Source organism: Chlorocebus sabaeus, chromosome 22, assembly GCF_047675955.1.
Source record: "Chlorocebus sabaeus isolate Y175 chromosome 22, mChlSab1.0.hap1, whole genome shotgun sequence".
In the NCBI taxonomy this organism is placed as follows: domain Eukaryota; kingdom Metazoa; phylum Chordata; class Mammalia; order Primates; family Cercopithecidae; genus Chlorocebus; species Chlorocebus sabaeus.
Window position 1 is genome coordinate 83,765,801 of NC_132925.1, and position 16,659 is coordinate 83,782,459.

The window sequence follows — 16,659 nt, forward strand, 5'->3', positions numbered from 1 at the left end:
GTGAATGTTAGCCAGCTTTGATCGAGATACTTGTGAAGCCCTAAAGGACTTCAAGACATACACAGAGTAGCTCTCTATCATCTTGTGGAAAGATCGTGGGCTTCAGTGACAGAAAGACCTGGGTTCAAATTTCGCCTCTACTTTTTGCCAGCTGTGCAGGCTGGAGTGCGGTGGCATGGTCACAACTCACTGCAGCTTCAAAGTTCTGGGCTCAAGTGATCCTTCTGCCTCAGCCCCCTGAGTAGCTGAGACTGCTGGTGCATACCACTATACCTGGCTAATGTTAAAAAATGTTTTGTAGAGATCAGTTCTCACTGTGTTACCCAGGCTGGTCTCCAATTCTTGGACTCAAGCAATCATCTGTCCTTAGCCTTTCATGGCCTTGAATCTTGTTAGAAGTGAGTGAACCTCTAACAACCTATTCAAATGAAGCTTTGCAAGCAATTGGTCCCCAGGTAAATCAGAACATGTATATCATTATGAACAAATGCTAAAACAAATAAATTCTCAAGGCCAGATATGGTGGTTCGTGTCTATAATTCCAGCACTTTGGGAGGCCAAGGTGAGAGGATGGCTTGAGCCTAGGAGTTTGAGGCCAGCCTGGTCAACACAGGGAGACCTTGTATCTACAATAATTAGCCAGGAGTGGTAATGTGTGCCTATGGTCCCAGCTACTCAGATGGCTGAGAAAGGAGGATCACTTGAGTCCAGGAGTTCAAGGCTACAGTAAACTATGAGCCACTGCACTCCAGCCTGGGGTCAAGACCCCTCTCTCTAAGAAAAGAAAAAAAAATCTCAACTTTGTCTCTGTATTAAACAAATAGGTTAATTTCCAATAAAATTTGAACATTTTTAGGTATAATATTTGGTACATTCAAATTCCAAATCAATTAATATTTCTCTTCATAATTTTAGCATTAGTTTGATGATAATCTGATTTTTATTCAGTGTGACCAATTTTAGCAGTAAGTCAAGGATTTCGTTTTTTCTGAGGTAACTGTCCAAAATAGATCTCTAAAGGGCTTAGTTTTAATTTTAAAATGTGGGGATGTTCTGCTAGTCTGCTAGTTCTTAAAACGCAAGGAGCACTGTGAGTTTAGATGGATCTATTTTGGAACTACATTTTAGAACCAAAATTTTTCTTTAAAACACTGACATGAGATCATAGGAAAGTTATGATCATGTCTCTTTCATTGACTAGGAAACTGAGATCTTGAAAAGTTAAATGACCTTCCTGAGATTGGGCCTATAGTCAGAAAGTTGCAAAACTGTAATGTGGGTTTCCTGATTCCTAATCCACTGCTCTGAGAAGTGGTGAGCTATGTGGAGGATGCCCTAGATAATAATATTAATAATTATAGTAGTTTTATTTGTAATACTAGGGTATGTATATTGTATGTATATTCTGTGCTTCACTGTGTGCCAGGTACTCTGCTAAGCACTTGAGTTGCAATAATATATACCTTTTAGTCTTACCCACAATACAGAAACTATCATTATTCTCATTTTACAGATGAGAAACTATGATTTATACAGATTAAGTAACTTCCTCCAGGTTGCAGAGCTTATAAGAATCAAGTCGGTATTCGAACTCAGGGCTGACAGATGAGCCATTGAGAACAATCCCTTCCACTAATGGGCCAGAAGAAAGAAGCTAGTACAGCAGGACTAAACAGTCATGCAGCCAGCAGAGAGCCTTCCTGAGCCGGCATTGCTGCTGGCCTGCAAGAGATCTACCTCTTTATTAGCATACAGGAGAGAAAGTGATATACTTCGTGTTTAGATGGCATTTTTTCTATACTAAACCAGCCCCCCAGAACTGTAATTGAAAATCAGGACAAGCTATTATAAACATTTACATATAAACAGCTTAATGGTCTAATTGGACAAACAGATCTTAGCTGGACACTATTGCCTTTAAATCATCAAGAATATTCAGATTTTTATTTCTTCAATATGGAATGCATTAAAGCAGCAGTGATTTTACAGGCATTTATCTTTATGCACTTTCTGCACATTTTCTTTATCTCTGCCTTTGTCTCTCCTTAAAGCTGATGCCTCCCAGGCACTGTAATTCATAAAACGTGTGGTGAGACCTGAGTCTGTCCCAGTTCTCTGCCTGCTCGTGTCTCAGATCCAGCAACAGAGCATTGTCTGGGAAATGTCTGAGCTCCAGCCCCAGCCCAGGCCCCTAAGGAGGTGGGGGTGGAGATTCAGAGGGGAAGTTTCTTGGGAAAAAGAGGGCTCAGCCTTGGCCTGCCTTTCTGAAGCATTATCTGCTATGCTACATGTGTATTCTGACAAAAACATCTTCCTCCAGTTGTCAAGCAGCCTTTTTCAAATTGGGTAATATTGTCATTTGCTGGATAAAACTACAAAATTCATACCTCACAATATTGAGAACTAGAGTTCTTAGCAAAGTGACATGTATCTCCATTTTGGAGCCATGGAGAAATGTTTGCAATTAAATTTGTAATTTTGAAAACCAAAAATTGAACTTGAAATAAATTTGCGGTCTCTAGCTTGTAATGTGACCTACCAGAGTGAAAAGACCTCTTTTAAAAGGAGCACATGTTCTAAAATATTCCAGAACTTCAATTGTATGCAACAAAAGGCACAGGGTTAGGAATAACTCAGACAACCTTGACACTGGCCCCCTTCTCTCTCAGAAAGCAGTATGTGTTTACTTTCTATTCTGTTAATCTTCCCATTCCAGATAGCACATGGCTGGCATTTACACAGTGCAATTCCCTCTTAAATTCTATGTGAGTGACGTTTCTCATCAGCCATTAAAGGTTTTGGTTTTTAAAGTGCATGTTGCTCTAGTGTGGTCCCACGTGCAGTTATGCCTGTAAACTCTTGTATGGCCCAGTGGGGAGCTTCTGCCTTGGACTGCAGGCAGTTCAGGGAAATTTGCTACTAGGTGGGTGGTGGGCCTTGAGCAAGGCTCTGAGAGTTGGTCCAAATTCAGCTGAAGTCTTTATTCCATCCCCAGTGTCAGATGTCACGTATATTACACAACCTAGTGGCTAATTAAACCTTAGAGGCAGTGAAATATGTAGTACTTCTGTGTCTGTGCCCATCAAGGTCTCTGAATTTTATTTAGAGTTTCAGAATTAATCCTTTGGTGACTTAGGGGAAAGAGAGAGGTTAATAGAATCTGTCAAGACAGACCTGCTGCCACTGTATTTCTCACATCCCGCCCATGGGAAGGAATCAGTTGGGTGACCTTTCATGTAATTATCTTAAATATGTAAGGGATTTTGTTGGTATTTGTCTAGAGGATGAGAATACCCAAATTGAGCCCTCAATCACATACCTCCCCAATGCGGAGAGGAGGCTGGATCCCTGGGGTTCCACTCATAAGACATAACATCAGAATGGAAAACAGACTTCCACTTAATTATCTGGTTGGAGAAATAATATCACCAGACATTTGGACACTGAGAAATCATTTTAGATGCCTAAAAGAGCCTTATCTAAGTTTGAGGAAGAGAATGTTATTTTTTCTTCTGATTTGCTCAATAATGTACTAACATAATTTCCTTGATGCCTTTCAGAGCTCCATTCAAAACATAAACTTAAGTGTTATTATTATTTTTTAATTATGATAATATGTTTTAGAAGTTTCATGGTACATGGAAAAAACTTGATGCCAGTTTTATTTGTTTTGATATCAATGTGTCTTGCCGGGTAATTTTCACTTACATTTGTTAATGTATTTGAAAGAATTTCTTGAAGACAAGGGCAGATGGTTATACGCCATTCCTAGCAACTTTTTGGGGAAGGTCATGGACATCACAGACACCTTTGAGAGTTTGATGAAAACTAGGAGCCCTTGAAAGAGGCAACTACTTCTGAAATGTGTGCTTGCTATTTCAGTTTAAGATTTCCTAAGGTTTGGCCACAGACCTTGATTTAATTACCTTTGATCCAGAAGGATTTGAAATGGCAGCTGGGGCCAGTGTTGCCAAAGTCCTCACAGTGATCGTGTCCTGACAAAACTCTCATTTTCGATCAGTTGCGCATTTATGATCACAAAACACTCGGCAGGGGGATTTCAGATACAAGGGATTATCAAATCAACACTTTCCCCATGTGGTTAATCTTAAATTTTCTCTTTCAGTTGTATCATTGTAGTCAACACTGTTTTCATTTGAATGTTCTAGCTTAAGCTTTATCCTGAGGATTTATTTTATTTTGTTTTGTTTTTCCTTCCTATGTGAAATACCTAAAACTACTTTTTTATAGTATGGAATGCTGGGACCCCATTGAGCAGAAAGCTGGAAAAGTATTTGCTTATCCACTTTGTTTTTGCAAAGGGCATTTTACAGATCAACAAAATGAATGTCCACTATGTGCTCCTGTAGAAGATGAATATGGTTTTTTTGTTTGTTTGTTTTATTTTATTTTTTTTGCTTGACAATAGAGATTATTGTTTTAACCAACAAGAAGGGCATGCTAGGTATTTTTATACAGACAAATTAAAAAGTATTAGAACTTGATATTTTCAGTAATGAAGTTGGAACTTATTTTTCTGACTGAAAAAAATTACTCTCAGCTTGGGAAGTTACTCTATCCTTGCTGGGGAAGCAGATAGGTGGGTGGCACGCCACTAAAAGCCCTCCTCACGGGGTCTTTGATCATTGCTAGGTGCAGTGCTCTGTAAGCATCTAAAATGGAAATCTTTGAACCGAAAGCCAAATTGCTCAGCTCCTTTTGGTTTTCAGGGATGAAGGAAAAATACCTCATAGGATGTATCCATCCGACTTACTGGTTCAGGTAAAAATCTTTCTGACATGAGCACTTACCCGGGTCTAATACCTTAGTAGTTTCCATTTCAGTTTATTAAATAATAAAATTTTATATGCACACAGATAGGAACTTTCTCTATAAATATTCCTCCAGAGAAGGGCTGATGCTGTCATTGTACTGTGGGAGCACACCTCTGGTTCCCATCAGTGCTTTCTGTAATTATACGTATCAGAGCAGATACCAGTTTCTTTGGTATGATATTTAATACAACAGCTTACAGTGTGTGCCCAGGACTTTTGGGGGTAATATAAGATAAAAGTTTGCTTCGTTTGGTTATAAACCTGCTGATGTAACATCTGTTGGCTATATGTTTAAAACTAATGCATTTCCTTCCTTTTATTCTCTTTTGCTATCCCTTTTCCTTTCTGCTTATCCTCCAAATTGCTGCTTTCACCCTTGCTCCAATCAGCTTGACTCTCAGGTCAGTAATTTCAGTTTTTCTTCTAACTGCCTTTCCCTCCTAAGCTCAATTTATGGCTTGTACTTGTTTAACAAACACGTTTCTGAAATGGTTTTCCTCTGGCCACTACATTTCCCCCACTCATTTCATTCCATGCCTTGGGAAGGTTTATTTTATGAGAAGGATGTATAGGTGGGAAAAGGCAAGGAAGACGATGGAAATAAGTCACTGTTGGATTATTTAATTCTATTTCTGGATTACAGATTCCATGAGAGAAATTTTTGTGATAATTCCCCAGTGCCTTTTTCCTGAGCAGTTCAGAAAATTGACTTCAGGATGATACAACGTGGAGCTGTGGATAAAAACAAAATGCAGGATGCTAAATTTAACCTAGGAGAACAAAAGATCTGCCCGTGACAGAGCAACTTAAAAGCTAAATTTAATAGTGCAAAATGTTCAGACTTTTTGCTTAATAAATCACTGTGTTCTGAAAGATTTATAATACTTTTTAAAAAGTCACTTTTGAAAATTATCAATGTGTTAGTAACATATTGTACACACATGTTATTTCCTGACATTGTTTCGGTCTTAACTTTCTAACTTCATTTTTATTAGCCATAAGGCATACTTTAATTACCTAGGGCATAGCATATGGAACAAAGTGTAAAACTTGATTCATTGTTGACTGTGTGTACCTCAATATCAAGAAATGAAGTGGGCATTTTGTCTGAAAACGCATCCCAGGCTTGATTCCTCCAATGTAGGAGGCCCAAGCCAATAATTTCTTCTTGCTTAAATCAAGGATAACTTCTCTTTCCAGTAAAACATAGTAATATGTAGTGATTTCTTTATCATTCAATCAATGAGTTTACTACAAAAGATGCTCATTCTAGGATTTGAGGCTGTCTAAACTTCAAAAAAAGAAAGCATCACATCAATGTGGTAGTCAGTATAGTTGCTCTATTGAGAGGCAAGGGATATTATTTTCTTCTCTGTACACAGGGTCTGCAACCCTTTATTCTGCCCCATCACCCAAACCACCAGACCAATCCATTGACTACAGTACCAAGTTATTTCAAAACAAGGCATCCTGCTCATCTACTGATTTTGTCCCACTGCTGGCTTCCAATCCTGGTGGCTCATAGTCCTTGAATACTTCTTTGCCCTCTCACATACCACACTGGGTATCCCCCAAGAACTGCCTGAACTTCATCATGCTGCAGGAAAGCCTCATTCTCAAAAGTCACTAGAGATCTGATCAGAGATTAAGAGCATGGCCCCCAGAGAACTGCTCTTATTCCAAAATCTAATGACTCTTAATTTACTTTCTGGAGCAGAACAAATCTAGTGCATCTATGTGCAGAAACACAGACATCATAATGGGTGGTGAGGTAGGGTGGGATGGGGGAGGCTTGGACACATGCATCCAAACCTTTTCTCCAAGTTTTTGATCCACTCAATGAAGCTTCAAGCTTTTCTCCTTGCCCACCTTTATCCCCCTCCTTTTGCCTTCCCTTTGCTGCCCTAACCTGTACCTCTCAATATGGAAGCACTTGAGATCCAGGGATCCCTTTTGCTCTCACACCTCAAGTTTCCTTTCAGGGCCTTTAGTTTTTTTTATCTACACTCTACTGTGGTTTTTTATGCTCTAGGAACTTTACTGTGTGGTAGCTTTTTTTTTTCTGCCTATTTCATGGTGAATGAACATGAGCTCTGACTCTCAGAAGATAGGGCTGGAAGGGGTGATGGGTGTCCAGTGGTTCTCTGGACAAGGGGCAGGGTGTGTTGATAGGGTGTGGCAAAATGTACATGCCAAATCTAGTTGGATGAACTTAGGAGTTACATGAAGGTTCATGTCATTCCAGTATCATTTAACTTGTTGCCTCAAATGAACATGATGAAGAAAATGTGCAATCATTGTGAATAATCATCTCTGGTTATATTTTTAGTGTAGCAGGAATTGGGCAACTCTGCCCTGTTGGAAACAAAAAAGTCTTTAGAGTTCTGGAAGCTTTCTTCAACTTTGACAAATTTCCAGAATTAACCGTGCTTTATTCCCAATGACTTCCAGGTTTACCAGTTAAAATAAAATAAAATGAAATGTAATAATTGAACTGAATACAGGATCTCTGACTATGTACTTTCTTTATATGGCATGCAGTTGAGATACGTGTGTGTGTGCATATATGTATATATATATGTGTGTATGTGTATACACATATGTATTTTAGAAAAATCGCGTCTAGTCTTTCTTACCATAGTTTATGGTTTGCCCTGCACATCGCCACCTCCCAATCTGAAGTTTGGAAACTGCACTAACTCTTGAGACTTTTCTGTGTGCTGTGGACTCCATGGGAAGTTCTCCTTCCAACTACTTTTTCAGATGACTTCATTTCCTCTTCAAACTCTATGTAGACTCTTATGCTTAAATTCAGGTGGACAGATAGTAAGTACTGGGTTTGGTAAAATACAAGTGTCGCATTCCAAATCTGTTCAGGTCTCCACTCCAGTAAACTCCACTTCTGTCAAGAATGTCTTTATACACAAACCAGTGGGAAGCTGGAGAGGTTTATCAGGATCTCTGTATTGTACTCAGGGGGAGGGTTTACGTGAAACTTTTGTATTTCTAGTAACTATTTGTGAGATTAGCATGTGGCTTATGACAGATGAGGTTATCTCCAAAAATGTATGCAGCAATTGACTAAAAAAATAAAAAGTATCCTTTGGGATTCAGTTCAAAGTCCTGCCAGAGAATCAACCAAGTAAAACCAGAAGACACAGACTTCTCCTGGGCCCTCTCAGTCTTCAGCTCACTTTGGATCGCAGGTCAGCTGATTTCTTGTTTGGGCCTCAGTGTCCTCTCTTTGAAAGGAGGAAGCCATCTTTGGAACAAGTCTTCTGGCATCCTGCCTGCACGTGGGCATCACATGTTTGATGAAGGGGATGTCGGTGATGGACTGTGTGCACTGCCCTGCAAGCAGGCTCAAGCTGATGGCTGGCGCCTGGCAGCAGGCGTGAGCTCATTATTACAGAGTCACTTCAAACACTTGTACCAAAATAAACTCTGTGATGTTTCCCCAAAGCTGAACACTGTGTTTTCAATCCCTTATTCTTCTAGCAAAAGATGAAGTCACTCCTCCCAGACCTCAGAGGCCTGTTGCCCAAAGAAATAATGAAAAACACCTTTCTCAGAGCATCCCTTTAGTGTCCTGCAATTTGTTCTTTGCTAGGGGCAGATTTTTGCCCCATTCCCTCCATAGTGAGTGCCTACTGTGTAATAGGCTGGGCACTGTGTGCTGGCCCAGCAATTCCAAAAAATACCTGATGAAAAATTGACCAAACCATTTAAGAAATGCTGTGTTACATTTTTTATATTCATGACATAGCTTGATGATAATAGTAATAGAAACAACAGGAGCAGAAGCAGCAACAGTAATACATTTGGTGTTAATTAAGTGCCAGCACTGAATTAATCACTTTTTTTTTAGTGTTCTTTTTAATGTTCACTTCTCATAACAACTGAGGTTGGGACTATCATTTTTTTTTTCCATATTAGGTAAGAGGAAACATGTTCATCAAAGTTGAACATTTTGCTAACTTTATACAGCTAGTAAGCAAAGGCATTTGTTTGTTTACCTCCTAAATCAATCCATTTTGATTTACAAATGGGATCTTTTGCCACTTCTGCTCCAGTTGCATAGTAAAAGCACTGAGAAGGTCTGCAGTAAGGAAACCTGTGCAGGTCTGTTCAATCCTTGGTTTTCTGAATATGGTGTTCATCGAATATATTCCATGAAGCACTCTGGGGAAAAACTGTCCTGCCAGCTGTGCAGTTAGCCTCTCCTTTCATTCTCAGGTTTATTTCCCCTCTCCATGCCTCTGGTTCTTCCTGTACAAATTCTGCCCCTCCAAAGCCAGGGCAGGAGTTACCTCTTCCACCAAAGCCTTCCCTGAGTCCACTGATCATATGGACTCTATGCTGTGTGTTATGCCACACATGGGGGGCGGCGGTTATGCTCTTGAATGCTGTTGAATAAAGGAGCACCCATTGGGTTTGTCTCACCCCACCCTTTCTTTTCTTTGTCTCCATGGAGAGTTGCTGGGGCTCTTTCCAGAAGCTGAGTTGTCTGCATTGGACGTCATTATCTGTCTTCAGACATGAGGCCCTGAGAAAAGATATCATTGGTTTTCTATCAAATTGGATGCTTGCAAGTTCAAGAAAAATGAAGACAGAAATAAAAGGAGAGGGGAAAAGATCTTCATCTGAACTTCTCTCACTTTCATCCCTACTTCCTTCTTTTCCTCTTTCTCCCTCTCTTCCCCCTCCTCCCTCCTCTTCTTCCTTGACTATTCATAGAAATCCTTCTCCAAGTGAGAGCCTGTGCTGGCTGGGTGTTGAGGATATAGCAGCAAAACAGACATGATCCCTCCCCTCACCAAATTCAAAGACCAATACTTCCTGTAAGGAAGGATTTGCCCACTAAGAAAAATAATTTGTATCATTTATACTAATAATTGGAAAAACCAGGTTTCAGGTGTGCTTTTCCCCCTTTTTCCTGTTGGGGTTGAAGGGGTTATCCACAGGTCAGAAAATCATATCCTTCTTTAAAGCTCCCTTATACTAATGCTGACATTTCTGGTGAAGTGTCAGAAAATTTTATGCCCAAGCAAAACTGGTAGAAAGCCAGAAATCGGCTGATTTTGCTTTGGGTGCAAATATTTTATTGGAGATGGAAAAAAGTTGTTTTCCCTGATTTATAACTCCTGCAAACATAAAGTGGGTTCTATATTTAGAAATGGTTTTGAACCCTTGAGGCATAGCCAGGGATTGGTGCTTACACCTTTCCCATCCTGGCCTTGGTGGGACTTGCCGTGACTAATGTTTTGCTGAGCCAGCTTTGATTTATAGAACTAGTGCTTTATGCTGCTTGTTGTTTTTCTCTTTAGCTTTTGCTTGAGTTGCTGTTCTGGCACTCTATCTATACCCTCTAGAATGGTGAAGACTGAAGGAACACAATTGGCACTGTAGTTGAAACGTTTTATAGTTCAGTGTGTGTCTGAGATTCCCTGGAGAAACAACAACAGCAAAATTGAAGGATGGCCCCAGGTAGGCCTTATAAGTCATGACCTTGAATAAGAGATACCAAGCTGGTAAGAGTTAATCATTCAACTGTACTTTTTCTTTTTTCTAAAACCTTTTCTTTTCCCTGTTTCTCTCATCCTCTTGGCTGTTGGTTGGTACTACCATATGGATGAATATCAGCAAATAGTAAATCTCTCAAGATATGTTAGCTTTTTCTGTAAATGCTGAGAAGGGGAAGGAATTTTAAAAAAAATAATTTCTTAGTATTATTATAAATCACTTTCTAGAAAAATAATATCTTACTTCCTTTATATGGCTTTTCTTATGAAATGTGAATTCTCTCACTTCATTATGCACAATACTAGCTCAGGTTGTAGAGAAACCCAACCATCCTGTGACTGGACTTTCTTCCATATTGGGTGAAGGTGCTTGGAATTTCCACAGTGTGTAGTGTCACATTTTTGTGAAGTCTCCATTTTGGGGGAACCTATTTAAAAATGAGTGGGCACCATGTATGTTTGTCTGAGGAAAATATATTGTTGTTATGTATAACAAATGCTTTCGACATTTTATTTTTGTGGAGGATTTTGATGATTTTAGTATTTGCTGCTCTCTCATTTTACTCTAGATTCAGAGTAATATTAAGCTAATTAAATATGAAAAATAGAATAGAACCCAGAAATCGGCTGATTTTACTTTGGGTACAACTATTTTATTGGGGATAGAAAAAAAGCTTTTTTTTTTTTTTTTTTTTTTTCTAATTTACAGTTCCTGCAAACATAGTGGGTTCTGTAGAATTATTTTTGCATCAGAACTTTAGTTTTAGAAATTGTAGACTGGGTTTGGGGATGGGAACTCATTTTCCCTTGAAGAGCCTCTATGGTTCCTTAAAAAAAAAAAAAAAAAAAAAAAAGGAGAGAGAGGGTCTTGCTCTGTTTCCCAGACGGGAGTGCAGTGGTGTGATTGTGGCTCACTGCACCCTTGAACTCCTTGGCCCAGTGGTGCTCCCTCCTCAGCCTCTCAAGTAGCTCGAACTACAGGCCTACCACCATGCACAGCTAATTGAAATTGTTTTTTTTTTGCAGAGGTGGGGTCTCACTATGTTGCTCAGACTGATCTCAAACTCCTGGTGTGGCTCCTTTTCCAGTCCAAGAACAGTGAGACTCATGTTTTAACTCCAGCTTGCAGATTGACCTTCTCATCCACCTTTTTTGGTAGATTGGTAGCCATGTTAATATAAGTACTCTCTTACTGGCATATACAGAGCTGTATGTACAATAATTTATGCTTTCAAGTAACTTTTTTCAGTGAAAGGTATAAAGTGTGTGATTCTCACAGTGTTTTGAAGGAATGTACTATTTCTAGTGAGATTCCACCATAATTTTGAAGACATAATGGTGAATATTAGCAACTTTTGAGACATTTTAACCTGGGATGAATGCAGGATTTCATACATAGAATTGCTTGGCATTTTTTTACTTTAGGTCCTGGGAAAAAATCCCTTTTTCAAGTTTTGAGAACATAACTACCACCTGTCTCACATGGGAGCATGAAGTAACAAAATAGTCTCTCATCAGCCATTGGTGTTGGTCAACTGGAATATTCCTATGGCTGCACAGATCTGGATGTGATGTGTGAGTTGAAGTGTAAGAGAGTGGTTTTAAATTTAACTGCAGAACCCTCTGCTATTTAATCATATGTCAGTTTGATGGTTCCAAGGACAGCATGATATGTTGCTCACAGATAATTACCGTGGAGAGAATGAGATGGTTATAATAATGAATAACTGAAGAATCTTCTGATAACCTGCAATGAATGGGCCTTGGTGAGAAACACTCACTGGGTAATTGCCAGATAGGTGTCCTATCGCCTTGCTGAGTGTGGGTGCTCTTCTGCCACCTAAATACGCAAAGCAGGGGCTTTTTAGGGATTCCTAAGCAGATAAAGAAGCACTGTTCTAGGATTTCATGTGTGTTGTCTCTCACAGACCTATTATTAGTTTATATTAATATGTCATTCACAGTCCAAGTTATTTAAGATGTTATCTATTGTTAGAACATTCAGTGTAGAAAATTAAATAGACCAGCTCCTGAGAAACAGCATCACCATTGCTATAGTACTTGGGACACAGTACTTCCTGTCTTTAAGCCGATCTCTGTATCTGTAAAGTGGAGACAATTATATTATAGCTTACCTCTCATGGGCATGTGGTCGAGATGCACACTGAGCATGGAGCACAGTCCAGGCACATAGGAGATGCTCAGTAAGTAGCAGTGATTATGTATGTGACGAAGATTTTTGTGCCAAGAGTAACAGGTGAGAGTAGGGAGTTGATACAAGAGAGAAGCCGGCTGCCTCCATTGCTTTTTTAGTTGTAAAAACCTGAGTTGCCATAATAAAGACTTTATTTTCTCCCAAGCCATTGAGAGATTCTTGAGGAAAAGGTTGAAAACAGCATCCTGCTGCATGCTTCCCCCGACCCCAGCGATATGAATAAGTAAGCATAGAAAAGTCAACTTATGCTTATTGAAAAGTAATCTTTATATATAAATATGTGAACTAATTCATGCAATCCTTGTTTGTCCTGTATAAGGACGTATTTTAGATTTTCCTGGAACTAGAGATCCAGGATTCAGCTACTGCCTTTCTGTATTCAAGTATAAAAAGATCTGATATTGAGTTTAGAGGATGGGCTAAGTATTTAAGGGTGTTCCTTACACATTTATCTCCTTTATTCATTAACTTATTTGCTTTAATCAAATAGTGATGGTATGTTTGCTCTGTATCAGGCACTGGGATGTAACTAGCACTACACCCAGAAGCAGCATCGTGAGAGACAGAAGCAGATCCCTAGTATTTATAACATGATATCTATGCAAGTGGTATAATGTAATTCACACTTTTCTACACCTTGGCTTTTTTTCTTAGCAAACTATTTTGGAGCTCTTCCCATATCCATACCTAAAGGCTTTCTACTCTTTTTCACCTCTGCATACTATTTAATTGTGTCTGTCTCCTCTTGAAGGACTTTTAGGTTGTTTCTAGTCTTTTCCTCTCATGCAGTCTGCTAGAATTAATCACTTTGAATAGACCTAATTTCAAATGTATGTGAATATATCTGTACGATAAATTCCTAAATGTGAAATTGCTAGGGTAATATGCTTATAATTTTTCTAGATTTTACCACTTGTCCTCTACAGAGGCCAAACCATTTACAGACCCATCAACAATGTGTAGGCATGCCTCTTTTTCCATAGAGGCATTCCTGACAGAGGCATTGCCAGTGCCATGCGCTTTTCAAACTTTGTCTTTGTTAATATGGGAGGTGGAAAATGATATTTAAGTGCAGTTTTGATTTGCTTTTATTTTATTACAAATGAAAATGGACATGTTTAAATGTGTTTATAATTTGTCGTATTCTTTTATTGGTCTTTTTCTTATATAATTTGTAAAACATTTTTATATATTAGGAAAATGATATGTTTGTCTTTGATCTGAGCTTTAAATGCTCCCCCTGACCATTTGTCACTTTTCTTTTGATTTGGCTAATGGTGGTTTTTGTTATGCAGATTTTTTTTTACAAAATTATTTTACATAGTCAGATGTATTCAGTCATCTCTTTTATGTCTTCTGAATTTTGTATCATACTTAGAAACCCCTTCCACGCTACAAGACTATAAGAACAATTGTCCTGTGATTTCTTTTAGTAATTTCATGATTTGTGTCTTAGTCTGTTCAGGCAACTATAACAAAATATAGGCTGGAGAGCTTCTAAACAACAGAAATGTATTTTTCACAGTTCTGGAGAGTGGAAAGTTCAAGATCAAAGGTACCAACAGATTCAGTGTCTGGAGAGTGCCTGCTTTCTGGCTCATGGACAGAACCTTTTTGCTGTGTGAGAACAAGGTGAAAGGGGTAAATAGGCTCCCTTTGACTTCTTTTATAAAGGCACTCATCCTATTCCTAGTCGCCTCCCAAAAGGCCCCACCTCCTCATACAATCACTTTGGAGGTTAGGATTTCAATGGATGAATTTTCCGGGGGTACAGTCTCTTAGTATTTTTATGTTCTGATTTTCTGCATTTAAGTCTTTGAACCATCTGGAATTTATCTTAGTGTAAGGTATGAAGCATGGATATAATTTTATTTTTTTTCCTAGGCCAAGTGAAGTTTCAATGTCACTGTCATCATTTGCTCTTCACTGGAGTTAGACGGGCCCAGGTTAGGTTTGCCTAAGTTCACGTAGTTTCCCACTTTAAAATAGGACACACTCTTACTTGCTTGTTCAATGTCCGTCTTTCAGTCTAGAGTAGAACTTTCATCTAGAAAGGACCTGTCTTATCCAACCAGTGCCTGTAAAAATAGTAGACACTTAATAAACACTTATAGAAGAAACAATGTGAGTTGTGAAGAAATGGAGTTATAAGGAGGTAGAAATTATGAGTAATTTGAAGCTGTAAAAAAGGCATTTGGAGTAGAATGTGAGTCATCAAGGCAGTGATGGAGGGGAACCAAGTCAACAGGGGGTGAAAGGTGAGCCAGCTTTTGCTTCATGAGACAATAAAACCACCCTGGGTCCAGAGTCACCTTGGACCCAGGATGGGTTTTCCGTGCTCTTCTCTGTGAGACCCAGAAGGAATATAATTTTCTTCTTTTTCCTCTTGGGAAAGCTAATTTCTCAGGTTTCCTTGGTTTCGGTGAGACCCACCTGTATAATCGAGATCCCTGGCTAACTGTGGCAGGATGTAGGAACAAGTGTGGAAAATGTGGCCAGAGTTAAGAACAAAGAGATGTTGGCCAGGCTGTGTTTTAGATGCTTTGGGATCACTAGGTAGCCCTGCCCAGTAGACAGATTGGAATGAAAATCTGAAATTTGGCAAAGAGGCATTACCCATGGTGCAGGGTGACAAATTCTATATGAATGTCATGGACATTCAGAGGAGCGAAGAGTTGGGAAATTTCTATGAATTGGTGGTATTTGTACTGGACTAGAAAAATGGAAAAGATTTTACCAGATGTAGAACTAGATGGGGAGCCTAAGCAATGGCAAGAGAGGTGGGAAGATAGAAGGCATGCTCAGAAGAAACGGGACTGTCTGTAGCTTAGGCTCTGCAGTAGGGGAAAGAGGGGTAGAAAGGGCCAGTCCAGACAGAGGAAAGCCTTGAGTGCTGAGATGAAAGATTTTGAACTTTTTGAGCCTGGGATGAACATAACGAGGAGTATCTTCTGGGAGGATTAATCCTGAACCATCTTTGTGCTGGAGGGATAGGCAGTAGCCCAAGCTAGAAGCAATAATGACGAATAAGAAGAAACAGGTTTAGGGGACGTAGGGATAATTAATGAAAATTTTTAAAAGACAAAAGCACCCAAATCTTCAACCTGTATCTCTATCCTCCTTGTTTCCAGAAGAACAAGGCCGTGTTTCCACAAGAGCCAACAAGACAGGAGAAACAAATAAACAAAAAAGCTACTAAGAGAGCAGGAAGAAAATAAAAGCATGGTGGAAGAAACTTTGCCTAAGTAGCTTGCAGTTATTGTTGTTGCTATCATTGCAGCAGAAATAAGAACAGGTTTTGTTGAGTACCTGTTTGCTCTTAGCTCTGGTCCTATGCCTTCTGCAAGGTTTAATTTATGTTTTTTTTTGTTTGTTTGTTTGTTTTTATTTTGTTTTGTTTTGTTTTATAGCAACTCCGAGATAGTAGGTGCTATTACTCAGTCCCGTTTTTGAGATCAGGAAACCAAGGCTCAGGGAAGTTAAGTAACTTGTCCACTCTTATACAACTATTAAGTAGTGGAGCCAGGATTCAAACTCAGCCGTTTCGGTTCCAGAGCCGGAATCTTAAACACTGTGTCTGATTCCAAAGTAAGGCTTTTTGTGCTAGTATAAATTGATTTGGCTCAGGCACTCCTGGGACCATAGGGACCACTTTTTAATGTGCTTCTTTTGGGGTGGAAAGCTATTTCTATAATACAAAGGATTCCAGGCGTTGATGAAAACCTCTTATAATGGAAGTTGAGAAGCTGTTTGTGTTGGCAGTTCTAACAGCTTTTTTGAGCTGCTGGTCCGAGTCTTTGCCCTCTCTTGAGCCGGAATGTGAAATTACTGTTTTTGAAGTGAGTTTGAGTGGGCCTGGTGAGTGAACCTCCATGGAGGCAGTGGCTTTGTAGACTGGAGACAGTCAGCTCTGGATGCGCTTCAAGGATCATGGACGGCAGAGATGGGGGAAGACCTCGGTCATCCATCCTTCTGCCTGCTTAAGATGGTTCCCGGCGGGGAATTCTGGGGAAGCAGCCAAGAGAAAAGATGTATTTCCAGGAGGGGTTTTCTGCTTGTTCCAGGAATCATTTTTTGGGACAGTTCT

The 16,659-nt window shown here is 39.4% G+C and overlaps 1 protein-coding gene across 15 annotated transcripts in view; it reads left to right on the forward strand.

Moving 5' to 3' along the window:
- ERC2 (ELKS/RAB6-interacting/CAST family member 2) overlaps positions 1 to 16,659 on the forward strand; it is a 970,222-nt gene that overhangs the window by 487,684 nt on the left and 465,879 nt on the right. The window lies entirely within an intron of this gene.